Source organism: Petromyzon marinus, chromosome 36, assembly GCF_048934315.1.
Source record: "Petromyzon marinus isolate PM22_M1 ecotype Great Lakes invasive population chromosome 36, UKy_Petmar_22M1.pri1.0, whole genome shotgun sequence".
Classification (NCBI taxonomy): Eukaryota; Metazoa; Chordata; class Hyperoartia; order Petromyzontiformes; family Petromyzontidae; genus Petromyzon; species Petromyzon marinus.
This window is the reverse complement of record NC_133702.1, coordinates 6,058,994-6,073,944: the sequence shown is the minus strand read 5'-3', so window position 1 is coordinate 6,073,944 and position 14,951 is coordinate 6,058,994. Positions and strand designations below refer to the sequence as shown.

Below are 14,951 nucleotides of genomic sequence, written 5' to 3'. Positions count from 1 at the left end.
TCTGTGAGATGTTAACTATCTGGCCTGGTCTACACGAGGTCGTGGGTTCTGTGAGATGTTAACTACCTCGCCTGGTCTACACGAGGTCGTGGGTTCTGAGATGTTAACTACCTCGCCTGGTCTACACGAGGTCGTGGGTTCTGTGAGATGTTAACTACCTCGCCTGGTCGTGGGTTTGATCCCGACCCTGACGCCTGCTGCTGTATATTTGGAGTTTGCGTGTCTTTCTCCCCGTGGTCGCGTGGATCTTTCTCTGGGTCCTTCGGGTTTTCCCTCCACATTTAGAATGAACATGCTTTTAGAGCATTTGGACGCTGTACATTTCCACGCGATAAAGCCACTTTGTTGGGCTGTCATTAGTGGCCAGATCGCTTCTGAGAAAAAAGGGCTAGATATCAAAGCGGGCCTTATCTGGTAAAACAAACATAGGTTGCATAGGTAACCATAATAGAGGTTTTTTTGGGGGTTAGATCGCGTAAATATATAAATGTGTCGTTAAACCCGCCACCACCCGACACAGCCAACTAGTAAGGGTTGTCACGTAAACGGAACACGCCGATTCGTCACTAGCACAGGCAAGCCACAACATCTACAACCTGAGTACTATATTATGGACGATATTGGCCGCGAAGAGCCTACGTGTTAAACAAACATAGGCACGTAGGTTGATGGGATCTGCACCCATTCGGTGGTTCTCAGTGATGGACATGAGCCACGAGGATCATCGCGTCGCTGATGAACCCCGCAGTAGTCACTGCACGCAGCCTTGCGCAAAATAAAAAAAAACTCTCACGGAGTGCGGGCGGAGGTTTCATCGTGAATACGGCCTAACAGACAGCGTGCACGCGGCCATCGCGAGGGCCCGAGGAGGCATTGATAAACGTGCGCGCCGTTACCCCCAAACTCGGGGTGCCGTTCACGTGGGATCGTAAGCCCAGCCGACTTGTAAAGTGATAGGTTACGCCTTGGGCAATGCCCCTTCTCCGCAGCGCATCGTTATTTTGTGCTCGTGCGACACGGCCAGCGCAGCATCACCAAATCATTTGTCGCCGGATCAAGTTGATCATCGGTGGTTTTGTCTGAGCGTGTAACGGGTTTCTTGCCGCGTCACATTCTATCTTTTAATTGGCCTTCATAGATGCTCGCTAACAGTATTTGCCCGACCATCCGAACGCATTCAGTTGCCAAACTCCTGTGCTCGGCGTTTGTACGTTGCACGCAGTGGGACGTCGTCTTCATGTGCTTACCAAACGCTCTCATTCAATTACAAATTATGCCGTTGCACGCCACGCGAGTCTGATGATTGCTTAACACCTCCATCATGACATAGGAATAGGTTTTACCCTTTCTGGCAATAAAACAAGTGTTAAGATGTTCAAACACCGAATAGCCGTCTCTGGTGTGGGCCAATCAGTTTCAAACACAATGCCATATATTACTATAGAGCATGTTTGTTTGCATGTTCGCCACGAGTACGTGTGCTTAATGCCGACATGATTATATTGCAAAATGTTTCCACTTGTTGTTTGACCATCTTAACACAACTGTTTTATTGCCAGAAATGGGTCAAACCGAATCTTGAATTTTGATACTGGCAAGGGACCATCATCGTGATGCGGGGATCGCAGCAAAAGAGAACGGCCTCTGGAAGTTGACAGAACGACGTTCGAGTTCTCTGCAGTTGCCTCATCCGTTATTATTATTAAGATTCGGGTTATTCGTCTTGCTAATCGGTTTCGTTTCTGGCATGTCGATCAAACTTAATATTAGAAGTTGTTATTCATCACAGCTGGGGGAAAATGCGAGCTAATTGAAAAAAAAACTCCCCGCCACAAATGTAATCACTTTTGTGCAGTCACTTGTAACAAGGGGAGTGGGGGGGGGTTGGGGTGAGACCATCAATACATTCACTACACTTGAGAAGCCAGATTAACCATGGCTGGTGGAACCCTGGATTTGAACCCAGTGCCAGCACGATTTGCTCTCCAACACACGAGCGCAATTGACCTCGCTCGTGCCATTTGGCAACGTCCGTCTGCCACGCTGTTAACGCCTTCGTTGTGGGGGGGGGGGCACCGCGAAGTGGGGCCGTCTCTGCATTGTAAAGGCAAAGACCCCCCCCCCCCCCCCAGCCTTGCCTGATGATCCCTGGCTGTGTGGGCGTTCAAAAACGCGATTCCACCCCAACACCACCCACCTCCCTTTCAACAGCGGGGGCTGCTTTCCGGCACAGTGCCGCGTGACCTCCCTCCCTCCCTCTGTCATGTTGAGTCAATACCGAGGGCCCCTCACACACACGCGATAAAATAATACGTATACCACGCGCAGAGAGCCGAAATAACTCAAGCGTTGGCCCTGACACCCGGGGGATATGGTTTAGGGGCCTCTGTAGAATTCAATGCCCCTCCACTGCACCGGCTTTTCTGTGCTTGCGTATGATATTATTTGTTGGCTTAAACAAATGCAGCCCGTTGATATTATGTCGAGATGGAGGGGCGGCGAGGAGGATTCATTCAGCAGTTGATTGATCATAGCTGAAGATGATGATAGCCGACGGGCCGATAGATTAAGACAATAATAATTTTAATGCTCAACCCCCCGGTTCACAATGATTGCACACAAACGCACAGGAGGCAATTCAAACATGAACAGCAGTATGGATTCAAGAGTACGGATTCCTGCAGTCACGAAAGCTTCAAATCACAGCCCAATTTGGCAATCTACTGCTGGATGACGGACTCCCACACGCCGCGTCTCTCGTTGCAAGGGGTTGAATTGGCCGTTTTCTTTACCGCGCTGATCGTTGTGCGGATCGGTAAACGTGGGGGAGCTTAGAAGTTCAGCGAGTACTCGCCGTGTAATTCGATGCACGGCCCAGAAAGATGTTTTAACGCAGCTACATTGTTGTGTTTGCCCGGCCAGGGCCGTGTCGTTTAGAGGAATATAGCTGCCGCCGATGATGTCTGCTCTCACCGTTGAGTACTTGTTGAGGAAAGCCCGATAGCCTCAGATGATCGAAACCGGCCCGGAGTGTGCCTGCTGAAACAAACGCCGTCGGTGAACATCAGCCTAGGAGGCCAACAGGGCGACGCATTAACGCGTAGCTTGTTCACCTTGAGGACCTATTTCAAGGCCGGGTTGATCCTGGACACTGCTTGTGACGGGTGACCGCCACGCACAAAGAGGTCATCTTAGGGCAGGGATCGGCAACCAAAATAACAAGAAGAGCCATGTTTTTTTTGTCGAATTCGGTAAAAACAACCTCCCCCCCCCCACGTAATATTTCAAGAGCCGCAATGCACACCGCGTGGTGAATCCGAGACGGCGGTCCTCAATGAATGATGTCACAAAGCGGTCCCTTGAAGAGTCGCATGCGGCTCCGGAGCCGCGGACTGTGGACCCCTGCCTTAGGGCTTGGGAGGGGCCACACGGTACACCAACAGAAGGCAGTTGCGGCAAAATTAATCGTTGTACTGTGCCTCCCTATGCTCCCACGTCCTTGCTGCTCTCCGCCTTCACCGTACCAGGACGGATCGGAGTGGCGAAGAACGGTCCAATGTCCCCGCCACCCACAACTGCGTAGGGCAACTCTCATCCGTGCAGTGGAATTGATCAAATGTTTGTTGTGCGTGTACACCCACCCACGTGTACAAAAACAAATGGAACTCGACTTTCTTGATTTAATTACCCACAATCACGGCTCCACCTGTCGTTAAACACATTTGCCGGGACCCACTAACCTCCCAAAACCCACGCAAAATATTTCAGCCGGAGCTCAGCCCTCGGATAGCTCTGGCTGAAATAATTCCCTGTCCAGACTCTGCTCCACCACATACTCGCGTGTGGTCACCGCTAATCGATTCGCCGCCTTACAACCCGGTCGTTCGCCGAAATATCCTTTCCGTCGACCTCACAGTTGTTACCAGTGCAGCGGTTTCTAAAAATACGCGCTTGAAGACGAAGCGTTATAATTGGGATGGCATCCAATTTGTGCAAAACGGTGAGCTGGGTAGGGTGCGTGGGCGCGTTCGTGCCCTGTCTCGCCACCAGCAGCGACTGTGTGTGTAGGGGCGGGGGAGCGGTGGCGCAGTGGTTAGCACACTGCACTCCAGTTCCGACCCGGCCCATTTCAGTTCGATTTCCGCTCACGGCCAATACGAGAGGCGAATATTTGAACCGGTTCTGGGCTTCCCCGGAGATGGACTCAACAGTACCTGGTGGGGTGTCTAAACACTAGGGAGACAAAGGCGGCCGGGCGTGGTATTGGTCACCCACCTCTGTGTGCCGTTGTGGCCTTCAAGGGTGTTTACTAGCTAACAGCACTTGCCGAAACAGTCTATTGAAGGCTATACGGGGGATCTTTGTCTTTTTTGTGGGGGGCGCGGGGGGGAGGGAGCGGTGGCGCAGTAGTTGGTTGTCGTACTAACCTAGGTGGCCTGAGCTCGTTGGCGAGTGATTTACGAGCACCTGTGTAGAACCTCAACACTGGCGAAAACAAAGGCTGTTTGGTTGGCTCGATTCTGGCCACACCACTTGCCCCAACCAGTCTGCGTAAATGTTGTGACCAACCACGGCCATGGGCAGTGCTGGATTATCCTACTAGCAAAAGTAGCTACACATGTAGCTACTGGCCCCGCACTTTCAAGGACCCCGCGCTAAATGCTTTCAAGCTATAAATTCCGGTTTAGTGATTCTGCACTTGCGTTATTACTATAGTACTATACTACCTTCAACTTTTATGAACGACTGGGTGTTTAAGGTTAACGATTTGTCGTATTATCTGGCTTTATAGCAAATTAAGAAATACAATTACTTTGCTGTGCAAGTAAAAAATTTGTGTTTTAATATGTGTATTTTTTAAATGTAGGGCCCCTTTATAACATGTGCTACAGGCCCAGCACTAACTTAATCAGTGGCCCTCATCACCCTCCCCCCCACGACCCCCCTCCCCCCCGACAATTTCATTGTTCATTTTTTTACGTGGACAGAGGGAGGCGTTTTGTCTGGTTATTTATACTACTGCATGACTTATATTCTCCCACCACGACCCAACTGATTATATTAATCACTGTGTCACGAAGAATGTTTTTATTGTTCCTGGGTAGGGTTATTTTCCAATGGCTTTTGCCTCAAAAGTACAGAACATGGCTATTATTTCCCAACAAACTTTGCTTTTGTGACCAGGACAGTGATATTTTGAAATTTACCTATTTGCAATGAGAAAACGTTGCGTGCATTTGTGTAATTCCTTCACGTAAAGCCCTGGTCACAAAAGCAAAGTTTGTGGGAAATAATAGCAATTTTCTGTACTTTTGAAGCAAAAGCAATTGGAAAATGACACTTACTACCCAGGAACAAAAATCGTGTTACATATCGAATTATCTGGTCTCATGAAGGCAGACCCACCACTGTTCAGCCGGGTGAGAGAGAACCCGTCCAGTGATCGTGCCACACAGAACATTCCCATCCCACCGCGCGTGAATTCACCACGGACACGGATCATGCGAAGTCTGATTGCAATTATCGACCGTGGGTCCACAACAATGCCGAGTCTCACGCCAAGAACCGTCGCATTCTGCTCGAAGTGAGGCGATTGTTGTTGTTGTTTTCCCTCTTCGGAGTTCGCATCTTGAACCCCGGTCCGCGAGCTTAGCGACCGAAACGTCGCGCTTGGGCCGGGTCGTGTTAATTATTAATTGGGGTGGGGAGAGGTGGTGCAGCGGTTGGCGCTACGCTGCACTACGAACCCGGCCACCCGGGTTCAATGAGCGCTCAGGGGTCAACACCAGCGGTGACGATTTATCTGAACCGGTCTTGGGCCTCCCCTAGGTCGACTCAGCCTCAAATGAGTACCTGGTGCGGTGTGTAGGGAGACAAAGGCGGCCAGGTGTGTTGCTAGGTGCTCGCTAACAGCACTTGCCCCTACAGCCTGTTCAGGCTATATGGCAAGGAGGTGGTGGGTGGGGGGGGGTATTTGTCTTTGTTTTTAATGATAATTGAGTGGCTGATGAAGGGGAGCGAGTGGCTCGTCGTCTCTCCGTCGCTTTCAGGAATATCCAGCTCGTGGAATGCAAAGGCATTTTTTTATATTCTCGTCGCAAATTTGATCACGCGCCCACCGAAACCACCTGAGGATTGGGAAGCCACCGCTCTTTATCAGACGCCGCGTACACAGACAAAGTGTCAGGCCCCCTTCCTCGCCGAACGCCACCCCAATGTAGCCCGGGCACGCCTGGCGCTTGTTCCTGGGACATTGGCACGCGGTTTAGCTACGTACGGTGCGAAAGAAGTTCAACATACGCGTGCGTTCGTGCGTGCGTAGCCCCTGCGAGGTCGACTCAGCCTTGAATGAGTGCAGCTGGTGGTGCAGTGTGTAAAACATACACGCGCCAACACGCACAAAAGGCCAAAAGTCACCCTATAGCATTCAACAGACTGTTGGGGCAAGTGCTGTTAGTGACAACAAAGACAAAGATCCCCCGTGTAGCCTCAACAGACTGTTGGGGCAAGTGCTGTTAGTGACAATAAAGACAAAGATCCCCCGTGTAGCCTCAACAGACTGTTGGGGCAAGTGCTGTTAGGGACAACACAGACAAAGATCCCCCGTGTAGCCTCAACAGACTGCTGGGGCAAGTGCTGTTAGTGACAACAAAGACAAAGATCCCCCGTGTAGCCTCAACAGACTGCTGGGGCAAGTGCTGTTGGGGACAACAAAGACAAAGATCCCCGGTGTAGCCTCAACAGACTGCTGGGGCAAGTGCTGTTGGGGACAACAAAGACAAAGATCCCCGGTGTAGCCTCAACAGACTGTTGGGGCAAGTGTTGTTAGTAACAGCAAAGACAAAGATCTCCCGTATAGCATTCAACAGACTGTTGGGGCAAGTGCTGTTAGGGACAACAAAGACAAAGATCCCCCGTGTAACCTCAACAGACTGTTGGGGCAAGTGCTGTTAGCGAACGGCGCCCACGTGGAGGTGGGGTGGCCAGCAACCAAGCCAGGCCGCCTTTGTCTCCCCAGTGGCGATGTTTACACGCCACACCAGGTACTCATTTGAGGCCGAGTCGACCTAGGGGAGGCCCAAAACCGGTTCGGATAAATCGTCACCGGGTGTTGGCCGCGAGCGGGAATCGAACTCGGGTTTCGCGCAGCGCGCTAACCGCTGCACCACCACTCCCCGTGAACACACACGTGCACACGCGTGTGAATGGATGCGACACGTGTGCACGCGTGTCGCTAACAGGGGTGGCGCAGCTGTTAGCGCAGCTCCGCTACGAACCCGGGAACCCGAGTTCGATTCCCGCTCACGGCCAAGGTCGGTGACGATCGTCTGAACCGGTTCTAGGTCGACTCCCCTAGGTCGACTCAGCCTCAAATGAGTACCTGGTGCGGCGTGTAGTAACCATCACCACTGGGGGAGACAAAGGCGGGCGGGCGTGGTTGCTGGCCACCCACCCCCTCGTGTGCCGTGCCGGCCTTCATAGGTGCTCCCCAACAGCACTTGCCCCAGCAGTCTGTTGAGGCTACACGGGGGATCTTTGTCTTTGTTGTCCCCAACAGCACTTGCCCCAGCAGTCTGTTGAGGCTACACGGGGGATCTTTGTCTTTGTTGTCCCCAACAGCACTTGCCCCAGCAGTCTGTTGAGGCTACACGGGGGATCTTTGTCTTTGTTGTCCCCAACAGCACTTGCCCCAGCAGTCTGTTGAGGCTACACGGGGGATCTTTGTCTTTGTTGTCCCTAACAGCACTTTCCCCAGCAGTCTGTTGAGGCTACACGGGGGATCTTTGTCTTTGTTGTCCCTAACAGCACTTGCCCCAGCAGTCTGTTGAGGCTACACGGGGGATCTTTGTCTTTGATGTCGCTAACAGCACTTGCCCCAGCAGACAAAGATCCCCCGCCCCGTGTAGCCTCAACAGACTGCTGGTGGGACAAGTGCTGTTAGGGACAACAAAGACAAAGATCCCCCGTGTAGCCTCAACAGACTGTTGGGGCAAGTGCTGTTAGGAATACAACAACAACGACAACCGCCATTCGCCACTAAGTGGCGGTGACGTCTCCACGACGCTTGTGCAGGCCATGTGCACCTTGAGGCCACGTGAAGTTAGGAATACACAGACACACATATACACAGACATACACACATAAATACACATACACACATACAGGGAGGGAAAAAAGTATTTGATCCCCTGCTGATTTTGTACGTTTTCCCACTGACAAAGAAATGATCAGTCTATAATTTTAATGGTAGATTTATTTGAACAGTGAGAGACAGAATAACAACAACAAAATCCAGAAAAACGCATGTCAAAAATGTTATAAATTGACTTGCATTTTAATGAGTGAAAAAAAGTATTTGACCCCCTCTCAATCAGAAAGATTTCTGGCTCCCAGGTGTCTGTTATACAGGTAACGAGCTGAGATTAGGAGCACTCCCTTTGAGTGTGCTCCTAATCTCAGTTTGTTACCTGTATAAAAGACACCTGTCCACAGAAGCAATCAATCAATCAGATTCCAAACTCTCCACCATGGCCAAGACCAAAGAGCCCTCCAAGGATGTCAGGGACAAGATTGTAGACCTACACAAGGCTGGAATGGGCTACAAGACCATTGCCAAGCAGCTTGGTGAGAAGGTGACAACAGTTGGTGCGATTATTCGCAAATGGAAGAAACACAAAAGAACTGTCAATCTCCCTCGGCCTGGGGCTCCATGCAAGATCTCACCTCGTGGAGTTGCAATGATCATGAGAACGGTGAGGAACCAGCCCAGAACTACACGGGAGGATCTTGTCAATGATCTCAAGGCAGCTGGGACCATAGTCACCAAGAAAACAATTGGTAACACTACGCCGTGAAGGACTGAAATCCTGCAGCACCCGCAAGGTCCCCCTGCTCAAGAAAGCACATGAACATGCCCGTCTGAAGTTTTCCAATGAACATCTGCATGATTCAGAGGACAACTGGGTGAAAGTGTTGTGGTCAGATGAGACCAAAATGGAGCTCTTTGGCATCAACTCAATTCGCCGTGTTTGGAGGAGGAATGCTGCCTATGACCCCAAGAACACTATCCCCACCGTCAAACATGGAGGTGGAAACATTATGCTTTGGGGGTGTTTTTCTGCTAAGGGGACAGGACAACTTCACTGCATCAAAGGGACGATGGACGGGGCCATGTACCGTCAAATCTTGGGTGAGAACTTCCTTCCCTCAGCCAGGGCATTTACAATGGGTCGTGGATGGGTATTCCAGCATGACAATGACCCAAAACACAGGGCCAAGGCAACAAAGGAGTGGCTCAAGAAGAAGCACATTAAGGTCCTGGAGTAGCCTAGCCAGTCTCCCGACCTTAATCCCATAGAAAATCTGTGGAGGGAGCTGAAGGTTCGAGTTCCCAAACGTCAGCCTCGAAACGTTAATGACTTGGTGAAGTTGTGCAAAGAGGAGTGGGACAAAATCCCTCCTGAGATGTGTGCAACACCTGGTGGCCAACTACAAGAAACGTCTGACCTCTGTGATTGCCAACAAGGGTTTTACCACCAAGTACTAAGTCATGTTTTGGAGAGGGGTTAAATACTTATTTCCCTCATTAAAATGCAAATCAATTTATAACATTTTTGACATGCGTTTTTCTGGATTCTGTTTATTGTTATTCTGTCTCTCACTGTTCAAATAAACCTACCATTAAAATTATAGACTGATCATTTCTTTGTCAGTGGGCAAACGTACAAAATCAGCAGGGGATCAAATACTTTTTTCCCTCACTTAGACACATACACACACACATATAGAGTACACACACAATCACACACATAGACAATATAGAATGGTACTGTAGACACACACACAGACAGTATAGAATGGTACTGTAGACACACACAGACAGTATAGAATGCCACTGTAGACACACACACAGACAGTATAGAATGGTACTGTAGACACACACAGGATAGAATGGTACTGTAGACACACACACAGACAGTATAGAATGGTACTGTAGACACACAAAGACAGTATAGAATGGTACTGTAGACACACACACAGACAGTATAGAATGGTACTGTAGACACACAGTATAGAATGGTACTGTAGACACACACACAGACAGTATAGAATGGTACTGTAGACACAGACAGTATAGAATGGTACTGTAGACACACACACAGACAGTACAGAATGGTACTGTAGACACAGACAGTATAGACTGGTACTGTAGACACACACAGACAGTATAGAATGGTACTGTAGACACACACAGACAGTATAGAATGGTACTGTAGACACAGACAGTATAGAATGGTACTGTAGACACACACAGACAGTACAGAATGGTACTGTATACACATACAGACAGTATAGAATGGTACTGTAGACACACACAGTATAGAATGGTACTGTAGACACACACACAGACAGTATAGACTGGTACTGTAGACACACACACAGACAGTATAGAATGGTACTGTAGACACACACAGACAGTATAGAATGGTACTGTAGACACACAGACAGTGTAGAATGGTACTGTAGACACACACAGACAGTATAGATGGTACTGTAGACACACACACAGACAGTATAGAATGGTACTGTAGACACACACAGTATAGAATGGTACTGTAGACACACACAGACAGTACAGAATGGTACTGTATACACGTACAGACAGTATAGACTGGTACTGTAGACACACACAGACAGTATAAAATGGTACTGTAGACACACAGACAGTATATAATGGTACTGTAGACACACATACACAGACAGTATAGAATGGTAGTGTAGACACACACAGTATAGAATGGTACTGTAGACACACACACAGACAGTATAGAATGGTACTGTAGACACAGACACACAGTATAGAATGGTACTGTAGACACACAGACAGTATAGAATGTACTGTAGACACACAGACAGTATAGAATGGTAGTGTAGACACACAGACAGCATAGAATGGTACTGTAGACACACACACAGACAGTATAGAATGGTACTGTAGACACAGACAGTATAGAATGGTACTGTAGACACACACACAGACAGTACAGAATGGTACTGTATACACATACAGACAGTATAGACTGGTACTGTAGACACACACAGACAGTATAGAATGGCACTGTAGACACACACAGACAGTATAGACTGGTACTGTAGACACACAGACAGTATAGAATGTACTGTAGACACACACAGACAGTATAGAATGGTAGTGTAGACACACAGACAGCATAGAATGGTACTGTAGACACACACACAGACAGTATAGAATGGTACTGTAGACACAGACAGTATAGAATGGTACTGTAGACACACACACAGACAGTACAGAATGGTACTGTATACACATACAGACAGTATAGACTGGTACTGTAGACACACACAGACAATATAGAATGGCACTGTAGACACACACAGACAGTATAGACTGGTACTGTAGACACACACAGACAGTATATAATGGTACTGTAGACACAGACAGTATAGAATGGTACTGTAGACACACAGACAGTATAGAATGGTACTATAGACACACAGACAGTATAGAATGGTACTGTAGACACACACACAGACAGTATAGAATGGTACTGTAGACACACACACAGACAGTATAGAATGGTACTGTAGACACACACACAGACAGTACAGAACGGTACTGTATACACATACAGACAGTACAGAATGGTACTGTAGACACACACAGACAGTATAGAATGGTACTGTAGACACACAGACAGTATAGAATGTACTGTAGACACACACAGACAGTATAGAATGGTACTGTAGACACACACAGACAGTATAGAATGGTACTGTAGACACACAGACAGTATAGAATGTACTGTAGACACACACAGACAGTATAGAATGGTACTGTAGACACACACAGACAGTATAGAATGGTACTGTAGACACACACACAGACAGTATAGAATGGTACTGTAGACACACAGACAGTATAGAATGGTACTGTAGACACACACAGACAGTATAGAATGGTACTGTAGACACACACACAGACAGTATAGAATGGTACTGTAGACACACACAGACAGTATAGAATGGTACTGTAGACACACACAGACAGTATAGAATGGTACTGTAGACACACACAGACAGTATAGAATGGTACTGTAGACACACACAGACAGTATAGATGGTACTGTAGACACACACACATACAGTATAGAATGGTACTGTAGACACACACAGACAGTATAGAATGGTACTGTAGACACACACACAGACAGTACAGAATGGTACTGTATACACATACAGACAGTATAGAATGGTACTGTAGACACACACAGACAGTATAGAATGGTACTGTAGACACACACACAGACAGTATAGAATGGTACTGTAGACACACACAGACAGTATAGAATGGTACTGTAGACACACACAGACAGCATAGAATGGTACTGTATACACACACACAGACAGTATAGAATGGTAGTGTAGACACACACAGACAGTATAGATGGTACTGTAGACACACACACAGACAGTATAGAATGGTACTGTAGACACACAGACAGTATAGACTGGTACTGTAGACACACACAGACAGTATAGAATGGTACTGTAGACACACACAGACAGTATATATGGTACTGTAGACACACACAGACAGTATAGAATGGTACTGTAGACACACACACAGACAGTATAGAATGGTACTGTAGACACACACACAGTATAGAATGGTACTGTAGACACACACACAGACAGTATAGAATGGTACTGTAGACACACACAGACAGTATAGAATGGTACTGTAGACACACAGAGTATAGAATGGTAGTGTAGACACACACAGACAGTATAGAATGGTACTGTAGACACACAGACAGACAGTATAGATGGTACTGTAGACACACACACAGACAGTATAGAATGGTACTGTAGACACACACATACACAGTATAGAATGTACTGTAGACACACACAGACAGTATAGAATGGTACTGTAGACACACACAGACAGTATAGATGGTACTGTAGACACACACAGTATAGAATGGTACTGTAGACACACACATAGACAATATAGAATGGTACTGTAGACACAGACAGTATAGAATGGTACTGTAGACACACAGACAGTATAGAATGGTACTGTAGACACACACACAGACAGTATAGAATGGTACTGTAGACACACACACAGACAGTATAGAATGGTACTGTAGACACACACACAGTATAGATGGTACTGTAGACACACACAGACAGTATAGATGGTACTGTAGACACACACATAGACAGTATAGAATGGTACTGTAGACACAGACACACAGTATAGAATGGTACTGTAGACACACACACAGACAGTATAGAATTGTACTGTAGACACAGACAGTATAGAATGGTACTGTAGACACACACACACAGTACAGAATGGTACTGTAGACACACACACAGTATAGAATGGTACTGTAGACACACACAGACAGTATAGAATGGTACTGTAGACACACACATAGACAGTATAGAATGGTACTGTAGACACAGACACACAGTATAGAATGGTACTGTAGACACACAGACAGTATAGAATGGTACTGTAGACACACACACAGACAGTATAGAATGGTACTGTAGACACACACAGTATAGAATGGTACTGTAGAGACACACACAGACAGTATAGAAAGGTACTGTAGACACACACACAGTATAGAATGGTACTGTAGACACACACAGACAGTATAGAATGGTACTGTAGACACAGACAGTATAGAATGTACTGTAGACACACACAGACAGTATAGAATGGTACTGTAGACACACACAGACAGTATAGATGGTACTGTAGACACACACAGACAGTATAGAATGGTACTGTAGACACACACAGACAGTATAGAACGGTACTATAGACACAGACAGTATAGAATGGTACTATAGACACAGACAGTATATAATGGTACTGTAGACACACACAGACAGTATAGAATGTACTGTAGACACACAGACAGTATATAATGGTACTGTAGACACACATACAGTATATAATGGTACTGTAGACACACACACAGACAGTATAGAATGTACTGTAGACACACACACAGTATAGAATGGTACTGTAGACACACACACAGTATAGAATGGTACTGTAGACACACAGACAGTATAGAATGGTACTGTAGACACACACACAGACAGTATAGATGGTACTGTAGACACACACACAGACAGTATAGAATGGTACTGTAGACACACGTGCGCATCTGGCATCACCAAATCGCCGAGAGGAGCGTCATGTTATTTTGCAGTAATTGCTGCTCGAGTGAAACGCGGCTGAGTGATAATTGTCGGCACCGGGTCGTTATTAAATATGCATGCCCTTAATAGCGTAAATACAGGGAGACGCGGAGAGGAGACTGGGGAAATTTCTTGCGATCAGGCACAGTCACACGTCGTGCACACCGATTTTCCACTCACCCACTCGCTCACTCATCCACCCACTCACTCACACACTCACCCACCCATACACTCACCAACCCATTCATCCACTCACTCACCCACCCACTCATTCAACCACTCACACACTCACCCACACACCCACCCACCCACTCACACACACACTCACCCACCCACTCACACACTCACCCACACACCCACCCACTCACACACACACACTCACCCACCCACTCACACACTCACCCACACACTCACCCACTCACCCACCCAGCCACTCACCAACCCATTCACCCACTCACCAACCCATTCACCCACCCACTCACTCACACACTCACCCACCCACTCACCCACTGGCTCACTCATCCACCCACTCACTCACCAACCCATTCACCCACCCACTCACTCACACACTCACCCACCCACTCACCCACTGGCTCACTCATCCACCCACTCACTCACAAACCCATTCACTCACCCACTCATACACACACACTCACCAACCCATCCACCCACTCACCAAC

At 47.8% G+C, this 14,951-nt stretch overlaps 1 protein-coding gene across 7 annotated transcripts in view; it reads right to left on the bottom strand.

The window, feature by feature from the left end:
- LOC116949365 (metabotropic glutamate receptor 3-like) overlaps positions 1 to 14,951 on the bottom strand; it is an 80,648-nt gene that overhangs the window by 43,561 nt on the left and 22,136 nt on the right. For 2 of the 7 annotated variants that reach the window (XM_032966599.2, XM_032966597.2), the window contains exon 2: positions 2,974 to 3,036. The exons of 3 other annotated variants lie outside the window; for them this stretch is intronic. The gene's annotated coding sequence lies outside the window, so the exon portion shown is untranslated. Of the gene's footprint in view, positions 1 to 2,973; positions 14,672 to 14,951 lie in introns of those variants that run through there. 2 more of the 7 variants (XR_012946037.1, XM_032966595.2) reach the window with 2 other exon arrangements.